Below are 18229 nucleotides of genomic sequence, written 5' to 3' on the forward strand. Positions count from 1 at the left end.
CCTCACCAAAAAAAGAAAAAAGGATTTATTCAGGATCAGCAAAGAATTGCAACTTGGAATCTTCAACCATGGCAAGCCACGATCAAGTGCCCCAGCATCAAGGGAGGAGAAGCTCTTTAATAGAGGGAAGAGGAAGTTGGGAGGGTGGGAGGACTATTGTAAACAAAGAGGTCAAAGTGTAGTGATTTTTCATTGGCTGAGCTGTGACAGTCTCTCATTGGTTGAGCTTCTTGCCCATCAAGAAGGGGAAGTCTTTCTTCTTCCTGTTGGCCTCTGCCATTGAGGTAGGGCATGAGAGCTCCCCCTTTTACCCTCCTGACTCCAATTTAATGAGGTTTCTCTTTCTTAATTTTACAAGGCAGAGGATCCAGACCCCTCTGTTACCATAGGGGAGGAAAAAGTTTTCCTGACCCTCTTCAGGTCCCTGGCTGGGTCTGAAAATTAAACTGATGAAGACAGATTAACAAGGGGAAAAGCATACAAATTTTATCAAATTTTTACATGTGCGTGGCAGCCTTCACAGGAGAATGAAGACCCAAAGGAGTGCCCAGAGCAGGAAGCTTTTATTCCTTCTAGACAAAGAAGCAATGAATTTGTGAAGAATTGACGAGACAAAGGGGTATGGGCTAGGGGTAGTAAGTGGTGAAGCAGTAACTAGCAAGATAAGGGTTAGTTTAAGATTTGTTTGCACAGATTTGTTGGCCCCAAATTCCCCAGCTCTGATGGTAAGAATGTTTTCTTTCCTCCTGGTACAGTACCTTTTACATAGGAGTTTTGTGATCTGTCTCAGGGAAAAAGAGTGGAGGGGGTGAAGCAGAGTGAACTTCCTGCTGCTATGTTTTTTCCAAACTCCATCAGCTTAAGATATTCAATATGCTGAGGTGCCATATTTTGGGGTAGTGTGTCCTGAACCCCATCATTACCATCCACCCTGTTTCTCAGTGCCAGGTCCTGAGTGGGCAGAGAAGTCAGTGGAAGACGCCATAACCGCAGGCCCTCCAGGACCAGTTCAACTGACCCCATCTTATCAACAGAGTAATTAAGAAATTGTCTTTCAGAAAATTTGGAAAGTCATGTAGCCAGCACATGTGCAGAAGAAGAAATATTGACCTGAAATGACCTTGGAACCAAAGATTCTCCTCCCTACAGAACCAAAGGACCAGGACATGACCAGAACTTAAAAGTCAGACTCTTATCAGAAGCGAGGGGTCCATCATTCAGAAAGATTTGAAGTTAAAATTCCTTCCCCACCTTACCGTAAATGTTTAAAACCTCATCATGAATGTTTAGAACCTTACCATAAATGCCTGAAACCCACCAATCAAAAGCTGTACTGCTAGCATTTCTGCCTGCCAGCCGGTTCTCCCTAACCTCTTAAATTTCACCCCAAATCCTGAGTTAGTGAGACAGATCAGGCTCATGTCCCCTGTCTCCCTGCAGATTGTAGGGGAGGAAGACATTTCCTCTATCCACTCTGGGTCTTTCTGGCTAGACAATGAATTAAATTCACATGAGACAGAATAACAGGAGAAAATTAAACGGAGCTTTATAACGTGTATACATGGGAGAGACTTAGGCAAACTGAGCAACTTGTCAAAATGGTGGAAGCTCTCATCTTAAATACCACCCCCACCTAAAGACAAAGGAGGATGTTGGGGGAGGGGGGAGTCAGTCATGGGAGGTTACCAGACAAGTACACTAAACAAGAGTCAGATTATTATGCAGATTTAAGTCCTTGCCTTCCATGTGGATAAGAGCTTCTAGAGATAAAGTCATCCTCCCTTCTTCCTGGTACAGAGAGGGAGACACCTTTGCAGACGGAGATTTCCTTTACAAACGTAAATGTCTCTTAACAAAGGGTAAGTAAATTCTACTTTTCAGAGTTTCTTTCCTGTGTGCAGTTTTTCAAAGTAACCAGCTCCAAATAATCCTTGTGCCAAAGAGACATATCTTGGGGTGGCCAATTCCAGTCCCCCACAAGATCAATCTCACAGAATAAAGTTGATTTCTTTCTCAAAGGCTGATGCCCTAAGTAAATGACCTGTTTGTGCCCATCAGGCAAGTGACCCCTAATTTTATGGGATAACGACACTGTCTTCCAGAACGACTGGGCCTTTCTGGCATGGGTACACAGTCATAAGAGGACAGTGGTGTGAGGGCCTGTGTGGTTTTTCCAACAGTCCATTCTCTAACATCAACTGGGTATCCAACAAGTCAATTCAATTCAAACTCTAACTATCTGTAGTTAGTGCAGACCCCACAGGTTAAGAGCTCAGCCCAACAAGATTGCCCTCACTTCAGATGCCAGCCAGAGATGGGGTGCCCAGGTTACCCATACCTCTGCCTGGACAACTACAAATCTGAAGTTTCCCATGACTCCTTGCTCAAGTTTGATAGTTCACTAAAGCAACTCACAGAAATCAGGAAAGTCCTCTATTTACTATTACCAGTTTATTATAAAGAGTACAGCTCCGGAACAGCCAAATGGAAGAGATGCATAGGGCAAGGTATGGAGGGTGCGAGGTGGGAAGCTTCCAAGCCTTCAATGGGCACACCACCCTCCCAGCACAGTCCATGTGTGCACCAACCGGGAAGCTCACTGAACCCCACTGTTTAGGGTTTTTATGGAGGTTTCGGATGTTTAGTTTTTTTTATGGTAGGTATGATTGATTAAATCATTGGTGATTGAGTTCAGTCTCCAGCCCCTTGCTTCTCCTTGGAGGGAGGTTAATGGGGCTGAAAATTCTAATCCTCTACAGTCATGCCTCACTTAATGATGGGGATTCTGAGAACTGCATCCTTAGGCCATTTTGTCCTTGTACGAACATCATGAAGCATACTTACACAAACCTAGATGGTGTAGCCTACTACACACCTAGGGTAGGTGGTACTAATCTTACGGGGCCACCATGGTATATGTAGTCAGTCCTTGATTGAAACGTTGTTATGCAGCGCATGACTGTAATCACTTGGTTGGTTTTTCTGGTGACCAGCCCTGTCATGAAGCTACCTAACCCCTCACCCTCTACAAGCCATCTCATTAACATACAAAAGACACTGTAATCTCTTAGGAGATTCCAACGGTTTTAGGAGCTTTGTGCCAGAAAAAGGGATGACAAACTCCAAATACTTATTTTTTGTTGTACCACAGGGCCCATTTCAAAGATGTGCATGTGGGGAGCTCACATCACGTGGGACTGTAATGCGTGGGCTGTGCTGAGTATTTGCCTCCTGTCCTGGTATCGCTCTGCCTCCTACTCTTCACACTTTTGAGGTAAGCAGTTTGGAGATGTCATTGCTCACATGGTCCCTGACATCCTATCAAAATCACCTCCTGGGGCTTCACACTCCTGCTCAGCTTTCTGTGGAGACCCAGTGTTGTGGAAATTAGCCTGGGGTGGGGGACACCCCAAAACAAATAAAAGCAGGTAGTGCATGAAGTTACTTCCAAACTTTGGTACCATGATGTTTGCATTTCTTTTACTTTCAATTTAAAACAATAGCTATGTTGGGGCTAGATATAGATATGAAACTGAGTGGTTGTCTTCTCAAATAGTTCCAAAGTTGTGACCTATCAAGTTCATCTGAGAAGCTCCTAAAAAATAGAGATTCCCAGGCTCCACTCCAAGATATACAAAATTGGAATTGTCGATGGGTAGGGGAAACAAAGCAAGAATTCATCTTTTATGAGCTCCCCATGTGATTCTCACATCTAGCCTCATTTATGTTTTTCATCTAATTATCCTCTTCAAATTTGGGCCCACAGTCCAATAAAGACACGTACATCTCCCCGCTCCCACGTGTCCTCTTGGTAGCATATAAAGAGACTCATCTTCTGCAAGGGGATGGACATAGAAAGTTGAAGACCCGGCCCAGAGCTTAATCAGAAGAGTAGCCAAGCTCCAAAGAAAGTCTCATTCCCAGCAAAAGCAGATCTCCTATGCCAAGGTCAACGTTCTGGTTGAAAAGGAATGGGATTCTGACACATGAGATGAGGACACCTGGGTTGATGTCCTTGAAATCTTAAATTCCTATGTTCTCCTGAACTCTCTGAGCCCGAGGAAGAGGACCATTATGTCCTAACAAGAGTTAGACTCTCACCTTGAAAATGATACAGAAGCTTCTCTAAGCAAAGACATGCTCGGCCTGCCAGCGAAGGACTGAGACTGTGCCCCCCAGGGGAACTGCAGAATCTAGCCAGGAAAGAATGCATGGGATTATGTTCTGACAGTTCTGAACCAAGGGATTGGGGGAGCAGAGCACAAATTTAGATAAAAGGGGACTTACTGATATCGGAGCATTTTTTTAACTCCTTGGCAAGCACCCCAGGAGATGGTGCAAACACACTGCTAGGATGTCTCTGAAGCATAGAAAAAATAACCGCTCACACTAAGTTAGGCAGAAATGCCAGAATCACCAGGGGAGATGCTAGAAGAAGGGATTAGAAGGTTCAGAGAGGTGGGTATGTTAGAATGGATATAATATGTAAGACTGGATGACTATGCTCCATGGAAGGGTCCAGAGGAAACAATAAAGAAGGTACTGGTAAGAGGGACACCAGCATCACTAAGAAGGTAAGTGATGGTTTTCCTCTGTAGGCCTGGGGTGATAAGAGATACTGCTGTAGAAATAGGCTCACTAAGAACAATGGGGATGATAATACCCTGTAACAATAGTGGCTAGGTGGCAGTGCTGTCAGAGCCAGGTGGGTGCAATTATCATAAATAACAACAAAGTTACAGTGGAATCCAGGGGTGCCTGATCTGCGGAGAGTTATGGAGATGCTAATGGAATACAGCACCCCTGGGGCAAAATATATGAGCAGCCAACAAGAGTACTGCCTAATCTGTACAACGAAGAAAAATATCAAGAATAGATGATTAGAAGGCTGAGAGCAGTCACTCCAAGAAAATGTCATGATTCCTTGCTCAGTTTTCAGATTTGAGCCAGTTTTCAGGTCTGGAACCCACTAACTGAGGGAGAGGCTGGGTTGCCTAAACACCATAGCAAGTGTACACAGTATTGAGTCTACCCTTTGTTCCTCAGAGGGATTACAATCATTTACTCCACTGGGGAAAGGGCAATATTCAAACATTTTAAGGACTCTTGGGCACAAGATATGAGTAGACATTGATACCTAGCACCCGGAAGTGTCATCGTGGCCTCACTGATGTAGTAGGGGCATATGAAAGCAAGGTAATAAAAATGGAGATTCCGCCCACATCTGGCTCATAGTGGGTCCAATAGGTCTGCAGGCCCACCCACTGGCCATTTCCCTGGTTCCTACATGTGTAATTGGAAAAGACATACTTGGTAGTCGGCACAACCATCCTTTAGTTCCTTGGCCTGAGGAGTAAGAGTTATTATTCTGGGGAAGGCTAAGTGAAAGCCTCTGAATTGGCCGCCACTCCCACTCCAGGCCAAGATCATAAATCACAAACAATGTCACAATACCACATCCTAGTGGGAATGCCAGAAATTAATGCTGGCCTTAAAGAACTGAAGGATGTAGTGGTAGTGGTTCTCATCATAATCTCCATTTAATTCACCAGTCTGGCTTTGGCAAAAACAGACAGATCCTGGAGCATAACAGTGAATTAATCAAAAACTCAACCAAGTGGTAAATACAAGTGCTGCTACCTTTTGCCATAACAGATTAACATGGCCTCAGGCACATTATATGAAGGTATTGACTGGTGAATGTGTTTTTTTCCATCTCTATCAAAAAAGAGAATCAGAAACCATTGATATCCACTTGGAATAGACATAGGTATATATTTACGGTTTTGCCTCATCCTCTTCCATCCTATGTCATAATATAATCCAAGGAGAACTGGGTCATCTAAACATCTCACAGAGTATCAAACTGATTTACTATACTGATAACATCCTGCTAATCGGACTGGATGAGCATGTTCGAGGCCTTGGTAAGACATATTCATTCCAGAGGGTGGGAGATAAACCCTATGAAAATTTGGGGGCCCTTCAGATCAATAAAATTTTTAGTGATCTCTTGGATTAGAGCATGTTGTGATATCACCACTAAACTTAAGGATAATTTATCGTGCCTTGCACCTCCCATCATGAAGAAGAAAACGCAATACCTCTTTGGATTCTGGAGGTAGATATTCCACACATGGGAATACTGTACAACCCACATACCAGGTGACGTGAATAGCTGTCATCCCAGGATCCTGAGACAAGGCCATGTACAGAAGAGAATTGCACACATTTTGAGAAACAGCTCATAGAGTGCTACTGGTCTCCAGGAGAGATGGAACACTTCACTATAGGACATTAAGTGACCATGCATCTGGAATCACCTATCATGAGCTGAGTTTGCTCAGATCCACCAAATCATTAGGTCAGAAGGGCCCAGATTTCCTTGATGGAAGTGATACATCTGCGATTGAGTACAAGCAGGACCAGAAGGCACAAGAAACTTGCACAATCGAGTAGTCCAGACCCCATGACCTCTGCCACTGTTGCACCAGAGCCTTTTCCTTAGCTCACATGTGTGGCCGCATATAGGATCCCTTATGACCAGTGATGAAGGAGGAAAAAACTCAATTTTGGTTCATGAGTGGGTTGGCTTGGTGTGTGGGTATGTTTGGTAGTCGAACTACAGCTCCACTCAGTGTTGGGCTTGAGGGGTGATGAGGGAAGCACTTCATAGTAAAGAAGAGCTCAGGAAGTCCACCTAGCCATCCGCTTTGTGTAAAAACAAATGGCCCAAGGTTAGAATATTTATGGACTCAGGGGTTGGCTGGCTAATAAGGAGTCTGGAAAGACTGGAAGATTGGGGACAAGGAGATGTAGGCTAGAGACGTGGAGATGGACATGTGGAAGTGGGCCTAAAGCGCAAGGATCTTTGTATCCCATGTTTATGCCTATTAGAGAGCATTCTACCATGGAGGAGATTCATAGAACTAGGTACACAGAAAGACTTGGCTAGGATCTGTCATTGGCCACCCCTGTGTGGGCACAATGGACCAATGAATCTAAGAGCCATGCTGGCAGGGATGCAGAGTATACATGGGCATGGCAGCATGAACTCTCAAGGCTCATTTATCTATTGTTACTGTCAAATGACCAACCTGCCAGCAAGAGAACCATGCTGGGCTCACGATTCAACTTCATCCCTCAAGGAGAACAACTGGCCACTTGGTGGCAAATTGTCTGCATTTGGGCAGGAATAGACTAATATTCCTGTGACCACTTAGGGAATATTTGCTTCTCACCCCTACAACTTTGAGCTCTGCATGTATAGAGGTGCTGTTTTTTTAAAAGGGAATTCCTGCTGAAATCCCATTGAATGTTAAACTTACTTTCTTTTGGCACTTCTTCCTCTTTGTGCCCAGGGGTCAGCAGGCAGAAAGAAGAGTACCTATTTTGGCTTGAATGATTTACCCTGGTCATCAGGAGGAGGTAGGGCTGCTGTTACTCACTGTAGGCAAGGAGAAACATGTTTGGTTTTGAGTGATCCACTTGGGCATCTCTTGGTACTTTCTTGACTAGTTTTAGTAGGTGTTATGACTTCATTAAATTAATATATGTTAAGTGGAGCATAGGGTGCCAGATGGTGAATAACAATTCAACAACAGGCCACAAGAGTAATTGAAATAGAGAAGTTTATTAGTCACAGAATCCTGGAAGAAGTATATAGCATGCCTCAGGGGACCACACGGGGAGGTCAAAGCAGGGTGCACACAGAAGGAGAAGCTGGACCTGGGCACATTCCTTTATTAAGGTTCATGGGTGGAGTGTTTTGGGGCTCCTGGGCTAGGGCCAGATTGGTCAACTCAAGCCAAGAAAGGGGTTTTGGTAAGACCCATAGGAGTTTTATGTACAGGGTACATGAGGCGTAAAGGTGCAGGGAGGCAGGGGACACTCTTGATCACAAGGGCTGTTGAGGAAGTCATATCAATATCACAACACCACAATATCAGGAACTTACATATTTGCTTATGACTCTGTGGGCTGCTATCTAGGTGGTATGCACTTGCATGAGAAGGCTAGTGTCAGTTTAAGGTCCCTGTAGGCTGCTTGTCCAAACAAAATGGATGCCAAGGCAGCAATGTCAAGGAGTAGCACAGCTGAATTCTCAACAGGAAGAAATGGGCAAGAGCAGCAATCCTGGTGTGAGGAGGGCACAGTGACCAAGAGCTCAGACCCCAAGGAATAAGGGTCTGAGGCATGCCACCAAGTAGGCCACCACGAGCAGCAGAGGTACTAGGTAAAAGGGAGGGAATCTATAGTGGATAGCAGAGGAGGTGGGGAGAAAATGCTGTCAGCTGTAGTCCAAAGCCAGCAGCGGGGGGCGGGGCGGGGGCGGGGGGTGACACACGACTGTGTAGTTCATTCCACTAGTCTTCTTCTTCCAAGTTTCCCCCAAAAGAGGGGCTCACTAGGATCCAGGAGGAACTTCTAGAACTGATATGAAGAAGTGGATCCAAGCAGCACAAGAGGTGGACTCTGAAGTATGCTGTGACATACTGCCCAGATCCCCTTTCAGGATAGAGAATTTATTCCCCCAGCTGCCGAGGATAGTCCTCAACTCTCAGCTCTTCTAGGGGACTGTCTTGGCCTGAGAAACTGCCTCCTCCAAGGTCATGCCTCCTTCTGGGGAATCTAACATGCAATGACTTATCTTCATGGAGGTATAAAGACTCAGCCCATTCACCTTGAGTCAGGATAACTCTGAAAGGCCATCCCAGCTCCAGAACTTTTTGTGAGGTCCCTAAGGCTTTCGTTGGGACTGCATCACATCTTAACTTCTCCTTCTGCCTGATCTTGTTTTGGTCCTGTCTTCAGCAGGTTTTGATCCCATAAGCAATTCTTAAATGACATCTATGTCTCATAGTCTGCTTGTTGGGATACCCTACTGCAACACCAATCTCACAAATTCCACCACTATTCCCATAACTGGAATGCTCCTCTCTCCTCTCCACATTCTTTGCTGCCTATACAGTTCATAGGCAAATACTTTTCTTCAGTGTTATAATTTATTGTGTGGTGAACCCTGTGTTTTCAGGCCTTACTCAAAATGCCATCACCTTAGAAGATTCCCTGCTTAAGCTTTCTCCATTCTGATCCATCTTTATATGGTGGGCTCCAAGCTCCCTTTCTCCGCTATACCGTACCCTTGGTCATCACATTTGTTGCACTGTAACTCAGTGATCTGTTTATGAGACTGGATTTCTCCCTCCATGATGAACTCCTGGATGATCAGGATGGGACCATGTCATTATCTTCTTTCCAGCCCTAGTACCTATACTGTGCCTGGCTCATCGTAGGCTTTCAATCCGTGTTTGATGCAGAATGAAGTGCATTTGGTTTTTACTGCTGTGAAAACAAGGACAGGTAGTCTGAGTGGAGTTGTCATCATTGTGTAATTATTCTTGGGTGTGTACCTGTTGATCCAAGTTAAGAGAAATCTTCCTGACGTCAAGAGGAGGGACGTTTTGATTTAAAAGTTACTTTTCTCTCTTTCTGTAGAGCTTGGTACTCTAAGGTTCTCTTCTTTTCTCAGTGGGAATGTGGTAAACGCTACTGGATCCCCTGAAACACGGTGCAGTGGGCCAGCCTTGGCCCCAGACGAAATTGCGAAGCAGCAAATGTTTGTCTTCAGTTCTCTAGTAGCTCTTTCCTGTGTGCTTTCCCCCTGCCAGCACTCCAATACCTCTGCTATTTCATTCTCTTCATAAAACTTAGCTCTCGAAAAAGGACTCATTGAATCATTTATGGCTTGGTGTGACTTTAAGTCAGCATGCTACTCTTGCTGGAGGATTTGCATTTTTTGGCCTCGTTTTTGATTTGGGAACAAAAGTTTCTATAGAAAGTCTTACGAACTCTGTTCCTTCCCTTCATAGCGTCTATTTCTGCTTTAAATTTAATAAAGTTAACTGATATATTGGGACCCACAGAATGGAGGCTGCCCCAGTGGCCTGGCCACGTCACAAATCTACACCTAAATCAGCCTGCTCTTATGGGAAATGCCTCACTGTTAAGGAAACCTAAAACCAATCCCAATCCTCCAATTCAGCTTTAACTTAACTTACCCTGAAAAGTAGGACCTGCCAGCCTTATAAGGGAATCCCCGACCTCCTTGCCAATCATGCCCAGTGTCCACGGAGCCTCTTCTAACACTAGAAAACCCGCTCCTACCCAGAATCCCTCAGGAAGAGCACAGCATGGTGTGTGAGGCACTACTCCCCCAACCCACGGATTGTTTTCTCTTGAACAGAAGATAGCAAACTCGTTACTAAATTGTTTCAGTTCTGTCATTTGACAAATTACATATTCAATAAATAGTGTAATTATTGGATTAATATCTGCTTCCCCCTTCTACTGTTTACTCAGTGAGAGTAGGGCCCCTGTTTTTGTTTTGAGCATTATGCATAGCTCTCTCCATAGATCCTAGTACACTGTGAGCAGTTTATAAATAATGTCGAATATACATTTATAAGTAATCGTTGAATAGTTGAGAAAGCCTAAGAGGAGAGGCTCCACCCCATAGTTTCCCGCTGTCCTTCCATCTCTGGCTCTCAGCCCTTCCTCTGTTCCAGGGCCCATCCCTGCTCTTTCTGACCTGGCCCTTTCACTTGGTCAGTAGCCTGGGGAAGGACAAAAGAAAGGGCGGGAAGAGGAGGAGAGACTGATGAGCAAGGAGCACTGTGAGCCCCTGGGGCCAGGGAAAGAAAGCACTTAAAGTTGTCCAGCCTGGGGAAGAATGTTAAAGGGACAGCATGCAAGGCAGGCTACACTTAGAAAGTGCCTTGGACAGCTTCTAGTTCAAAAAACTGAGACATTCAGAAGTTAGGAATTTAAACAAGCACACTGTATTCGTTTGCTAAGTCTGCTAGAACAAAGCGCCTCAGACTGCAGGGCTTAAACAACAGAAAGTTATTTTCTCACAGTCCTGGAGCCTAGAAGTCCAAGATCAAAGTGTTGGCAGGGTTGGTTTCTTCAAGGCCTCTCTCCGTGGCTTGAAGATGGTCACCTTCTCCCTGTGTCTTCTCATGATTTTCCCCTTGTGCCTGTCTCTGTCCTAGGCTCGTCTTCTTATAGTCATATTGGATTAAGACCCATCCATATGAACTCATTTCTCTTTAATTGCCTCTTCAAAGGCACTGTCTCCAAATATAGCCACATTCTCAGGTACTGGGGGTTAGGACTTCAACATATGAATTTTGGGGAACACAATTCAGCTCACAATAGTCATCTAGCCAAACTGAGACAGGGTAGCCCAGGGTTAAATATAATATTTTCACAGTCGGGAAGACTAGGGTTGGAATTCTGACTTTACACTTATCATCACTTGGGCATGTTATTTAATCTCTTGGAAACTTAGTTTCCTTCTCTGTTAAGTGGAAATAAAAATAAGTACGGCACTAGTCCTATTCAATGAGATGATGTCTCCAGTGCAGAATGTGAGGACATTGTAAGTACTCAGTAACTGCCAGTACTGGTAGCCATTGTTGTTTTTGTTGCTATCACTGCCATTATTACTAGTCTCCTTTTCTGTAAAACGGGGCTAATAAAATTCCCACTGACTTGGAGTTGTTGTTAGGATGGTATAAGAGGACACGGCAAAAAGCTTACACATTGTCTGCCACAGAGTGTGTTCTCGAAAAATGTGAGCTGTGGCCATCATCTTCGTGGGACAAGAACCCAGTTTTCTGAAGCAGTATATCTTCCTTTCATCCTGCTGAATAGGATCTGATGTAGCAAAACTATGCTTATGCTTAATAAGATGCAAATTTTCTTGTCGGGGCAGTTTTAACCAGAAAAGCCACCTATTTTATGCAGGAGCTCATATTTCAGTTATTACAACCTGAAATGAAGCAGCATAGGAGAAGCCACAACTTATAAAATTATTCAGCTAGAGGGGGGTGGGATCAGTGTTTCAAATTACATAGTGAAGAAATGTTCAGGTTCAATGTGGGTGATTAACCGTTTGATACCTTGTCAGGCTTTGACAAGCTCTCCCTCTATTTTTTTTACACCTCTTGCTATGTCTCATGTAATTAAGAAATGGTGCTGAGTTCTTGTCATCCACCATTAAGGACTAGTCACAGATAGTTTCATAACATCTGCTTCTTGCAACCCTCTAATTATCCATAAAAATCTGGCAGCGGGACCTGACAGTTTATCCGGAACAAAGAATGTGAATACAAAATAGGGCACTTTGCTTCCAGATACAGAGTGATGGTATAAAGCAGGTACTCTCTAACCTCTTATTTTGCAGGCAGCTATGTTGCCTGTTCAAATCAGAATTAGGTGCATGTCTTCTCAATAAAGACTCAATTTTGAAAAGCGTCTCTTGACAAAATGAATGTGGGTCAGGAATACCTTAACGGTGCTGTGTCAGAACCTGCTGTCAGTTGTTGCTCTGTTCCTTTCTTTACAATCCAGCCAGACGCCGTTACTTCCCTGCCCCTATCTACAGACTTTGAGCTGTCCATGCCCTGATAGGAAGAATTGTGGAACTCTTGACGGGGTCTGACACTTGCCTCTAGCAAGGTCAACTTCTAGCCTCCTGTTGCTTGTTTCATTGTAGTGGGTGCCTTTCTTGCCCACCAACCTGCCTGGCTTTTCGACCCATTGCCTCACCTTGACTGTAGGAAATGCATCTTCCTGAATCCCTACATTGTGTGCATTTGGTCTGCTGAACCACAACTCAATTCTGATCATTGGTCACAATGTGTCTTCCCTCTGCCAACGTATACCTCCAACATCCCTTTGGACCCATGGATGGTTTGCTTCTGCCCTTTGGTTCTGAATCCACAGATGCCTATCAGCCCATTCGGTTTTAGATCCCTAATTGGTTGAGGCCTCTGTCTTTTTGAGTGTCTTGTGATCTCCTCTGGGCTGTGACCTCACAGTCTTGCCTCAGTTCTCCCGGTCCCACTGTCTTTCCTCTTCTCTGTGTCCTACTGCTGTGGAGATGCATACAAATACTCATGTTCCTATTTGCCATTCACCAAGCACTTTTTGTACTTACAATGACCTTAAGAAATAGGGACTCTGATTTGCTTTGTAGATTTTTGTAAACTGAAGTATAAATAGGTTTGCTGTTTTACCTAAAGCTGCAGACTCTGGATTTGAACTCAAATCTGTTCTGCTTCAGCTTGAGTTCTCTCCACTCAGTCACTGACTTCATGATCCAACATGTTACTGCTCAGAATAGTAATTTATCCGTGGTATTCATTTCTCCAGCAAACACTGAAAAAGTAGCTAAACATTATACATAAACTTTTATAAATATACATCATATTAAATGTTTAATTGATAAATTTTGTCAGTTCTACAATTCCCATTTTACAAAAAAATGCATTGAGAAGTTGAGTTTCGGGGTGTTGACAAGTCCATGTGGTAAGTCAGCAAGAGAGCAGAAGGTTCTTAGAACTGCAGTAGAGTAGATCATTGAAAATAGCACTCGACCGAGAGGCAGAAGAGCTAGGTGAGTTCAGGTCTGGCCCAGAATCTTGATCTTTGGTAAATTACTTGACTTGGCTCTTCCTTCATCTTGAAAATTGCTCGCTAAGTTTAGCTCTGCGTTTTCTGGTAGCCAAAGTATACTCATGGTTACTTGTTTCAGATTGGTAGTCACTGGCCAAGATACTTGAATTTACTTCATCTTAGTTCCTGGGTCACAAAGGTTTCATTTCTAAATAATCCACCTCATATATTGGGTTTTGGGGGTACTATTATGATTCTAAATTACTGTGGCTTCTCTGAGTGGGGATCACCTGGACCATTTTCATGTCAAGAAAAGACCTAAACTTCTTCATCACGTGTTGGAGCCTGGGCCACCATGATGAGCCAAAACCACTTTCCTGACCTCTGAGCCTCTCATGTCTCATTGGCTAAGACGCCAATGATTTGAAAGAAAAACCAGAGGAAGTGGAGCAGAGCCAAGCTGAGACGTGGGTCCTGGCCCTCTGCTGAACTGAGAGGAGTGGTGTGGGGGGACACTGGGCTTTGAATCTTGAATACTCCAGTTCTTTGTTATCCAACATGTGGTCTTGGCACACAGTGGCATCACTTGGGAGCTTGTTAAAAATGCAGAATTTCAGGTCCTGCTCAACATCTGCTGAATCATTTTTACAAGATTCCCAGGTGATTTGTACGCACATTGAAGTTAAAGAAGCCCTACTGGTTTATTACTCTATAGAAACATTTAAATTTAGCTTCAAGTGGCAAGGAAGGTTTCACAGAGCCCCCTTGGAGGGGTGTAGAGAAGTTGCTGCTGTTGCCGTCATGGACTTGACTAAGAAAGGAAGGGATCTGGACTGAATTGCAGTAGATAAAGCTACTTAGCTAAAAGCCAAGCCTTCAAGAGGGCAGAGGTGAGTGATGTGGGCTTTTGAGGTGAGGCCATTAACAGTTGGATTATAATGCAATGTTCCATAATGGTGTAGTAATGAAATGTAATTGATGTAGTGGTGTTATAAAAAGGGACACTTTCTTTGTTCCAGGCTGTCTTTCTTCAGAGAAAGCAGATGGTCACAAGGTATGGTAATGAGACAAAAGGAACTCATTCTGTAAACATTTTAGTTTCTCCTTTGGCCGGCTCTTTGCCCAGCTTCAGGTGAGAACTTCCTGGTGCTGGCAACTACCAGGTGAGCAGTCTCCAGCCACAACCCTCACACACTTTTTATCTTCCTCTTTTTGCTGGAGGAAGATTAGCCCTGAGCTAATACCTGTGCTAATCTTTCCTCTATTCTGTATGTGGGTTGCTGCTACAGCCTGGTTTGAAGAATGGTGTAGGTCTGAGACTGGGATCTGAACCCGGGATCTGAACCCGCCATGTGGGGCCCCTGAAGCAGAACGTGCCGAATTTAACCACTGTACCACTGGGCCAGCCTCACAACCCTCATACTTTTAAACCAGCTGGACACTCCAGCCTGGGGATGACATTCCTAGTGTCAGAGCTGCCCCTACTTGGGCAATCTCTTGAATGAGACCTACACAATATGGCTCTAGCATGAAGATGCTCCTCAAACGCTGGCTTTGGGGTACTGGGCTCAGTGCCCTCACAGCCTCCTCGCTGATCACCTGCTTGCTATTTCTTGATTTATTTTTCTTGATTGTTCCACTTTCTTGAGAGCTCAAAACTTTTTCTTTTTTTAATCAGCTCTTCACCAGTTTCTTTTCCACTAGTACTTTCCACCTGCCCCCAGAAAAGTATACTAAAAATTTGAAATGGCACTTATCCTAGAAAAATGGTTACTTATTTTTGATTTATGCCATGCCTATTTTGAAACAAAAAGAAAAATCCTCAAGGCTCCTACAGTATGACACATGTAGCGAAGGTGAAGCTAAAAAATGAAAACTCACCTAAAATGAAGGTGATGGGAGAACGAGATAACTGTTCTAGAAGCTAAGGTTGATCAAAGTTGCAACTGAATTGCACAGTAAATTCACCACTGGATTGCTGGCAGCCGAAGAGGTGCATATAGTTACTTATCCCTGGACAAGCTTCTCAAAGATATTTTTTCTTGATACTGAGGTCGCAGGAATAAATAATCTTTTTGAGTGCTTCGAGTCTACTAGGCACTCGCTAAACCCTCAGCATGCATTGTCCTACCTTATCCTCACACCAACATTAAGAGATAGGACAGAGTAATAGTCCTGCGGGTGAACTCCAGAGGCAGAGAATCCAGGTTTGGAACTCATTTCTGCTACTCTCAAACTGTGTGACCTTGGGCAAGTCCATTACCCTCTCTTTGTTTCAGTTTTATCATCTATAAAACTGGAATATCAATCACATCTTATAAGGTAATTGGGAGCATTAAATGATTTAAAATACACAAGGCACACAGTGTCTGGGCCTTAGTAAGTACTTGCCATTATTGTTATTATTTCCACTTGACAGATAAGGAAATTGGGTCTTAGAGAGTTTAAGTGGCTGGCCGAAAGTCCCATGGTTAGATCATTTTGGCACCAGCTCTAATTTGATCCCTCTTAACTACTTTGCAGGCTGACTCAGAAACTTCAGCCTGCTGCCCACAGTGCACTTGGGTGCCAGTAGGGAGCTCCTCAGCATTAGCCTTGAGCAGTCAATGTTTAACTATGTTTGGGGAGAATTTCTCATCTATAGATTATTTTGCGGGGAACTTCTCCCAGCTGTTCAGCTTGGTGAGTTCTCTGGGACGGTATCTACTTTCAATGTGACTTTTAGTAAAGTTTAAACAATTAAGGAGTTGTATTGCAAATCAGTGTCTATTTGTTTATCTATAGATTCTATTTATTTATATATATTCCTAGCCACCAATTCTTCTCCAGTACAGTTGAACATAGCAGAAATGTAGGTCAGCCTCTACCCACTGCTACTGTATTTAAAGTTCGCTTCAATACCACATGCCCCAGGGAGCTGCTTGCCTTGTTATCTCCTATGATCTCGGAGAGTACACAGGTCTGAGGACTGAATACTTGATGTTTGAGATCGAATGCAGGTGTAATTCCTCTACTGCCCACCAGGTGTCCCACCCAGCCCTGCTATCTGACATGCAGTGGGGGAAAATGGCCTTCACCCCTCCGAAGGGGAAAGAGGAATTGAAGTGGCAGGGGTGGTGGAAAGATTGTGAAAAGGAGGGAGGGAGACTGTGACAAGACTTCTGGCTGCTGCTTCTTGCCCCTAGACAAAGGGAATATTTCACATTGTTTTTCTTTGATGCATAGGTGTTTCTCTCCAGAAAGCCTCATCAGTTCCCCGCAATTTAAGAAGCTTTTATTCCCACTAATGAAGTGGTGTGTGGCCAGGCCTTTTCATCTCCAAGCTTGAGGCTGGGGCTGCTCTATGCGTCCCCTTCCTTTTGCTGAAAGCCCCCCACAGCCTCCCATTCCTCTGTGGGCTCTCCTTCTTCTTCCAGATCTGACTAAGAAAGAGTAAGGAAGGTACTAACCCAGCTGGCCCTTCTGATTCCTCAATACTTCGTTAATCGGGGGAGGTCAAAGGCAAGAACCAGTGTGTGACAGTGGCACTAACCAGTCCTCCTGCAAACAGCAACCTAACGCGTCCATGATATTAATATGACCATGACAGAAATACTTCCTCCTCACTCTCTAATAAGACTGTCATTTACTTCTCCTGGCAGGAGGAGTAAGGGAGTTTGGATCCACTGATTTTTAATAACCGGGGACATTTTAAATCCCAGAATAAATCTCTTATCCTTTGCAGGTGGTTGGCTCCCCACCTGTCATCAGCCCTCCCTCCCTTCTTCCTTTCTTTTGGAGGACCACACACAACTGGGGATGCTGGGGTCAGGGTCAGGATGAGAGGGAGCTCAGAAGCCATGTGGCTTTTTTCTCTCAGACACTGTCGTCTGCACTGGGGCTCTCTGCGGTGCCTCGTCCGTCATCATGGGTCATCCCAACACGCCCTCGACATTCACCACAGACCTGAGGCATCTGAACGGATGCTGTGCTCTGAGGAGTCTGGCAAACGGGCACCCTGCTTCTAGGTTATTCTGTGATTGAAGCTTCACCCAGAGATCTGCCAAGAATGTGGACAGGATGTCTTCATCTAGCCCCGGCTTTAGGAGCTTCCATGTGGGATATTTCCCCATGAAGGACCTTGATAACAAAGACGAGAATACAGTCCTGTGGGAGTGTCTAGCTTCTGTACCCACTGCCTCATTATATGCATGGCTTTTAATATTCGGAGAGCCTTTTGCCGATACACATTTTCTCATGAACTGGGAAACTGGAGCCTGAATGTGATGTATTATTGATAGGATTATAATTTACTCCTCTCGGGTTGTATCTACAGTGTATACCATTAGCACAAAATATTAAATTACCAATGGTTGTATATATTTGTCTATTCAGGTTTGGCTCAATGATATTTGCCTTTCGCCTCAATAAAAGATCATGAATAAAGAAAGCAGGGCAATATGATTTTTGTTGTTGTTGTTGCAAGGGAATTTTGATTAAATCATTTTCTCTGTGCTGTGTTTTGGAGAGCCACGCTTTGCAATGAAGATATGAGAATATGAGACATAAAATAGTGGGGGTTGGACGAGGAAGATGGATGGGGCAGTTCACTCCAGCTCGCAGACACGCTGGCTTCCCTGGCAAACTGTTCTGGGCCAGGCTCAGGATTTTCTCCTTCTGCAGCGGAGAATGAACAATCTGTGCTGCCCTGGTGGGAGGAAGTGGGCAGTTCAGACCTCGGTGCCAGAAATACAGAGCCCTGTGTCTCTTCTGTGAAGACAGTGTT

This window comes from Equus quagga, chromosome 13, assembly GCF_021613505.1.
Source record: "Equus quagga isolate Etosha38 chromosome 13, UCLA_HA_Equagga_1.0, whole genome shotgun sequence".
Lineage (NCBI taxonomy): Eukaryota > Metazoa > Chordata > Mammalia > Perissodactyla > Equidae > Equus > Equus quagga.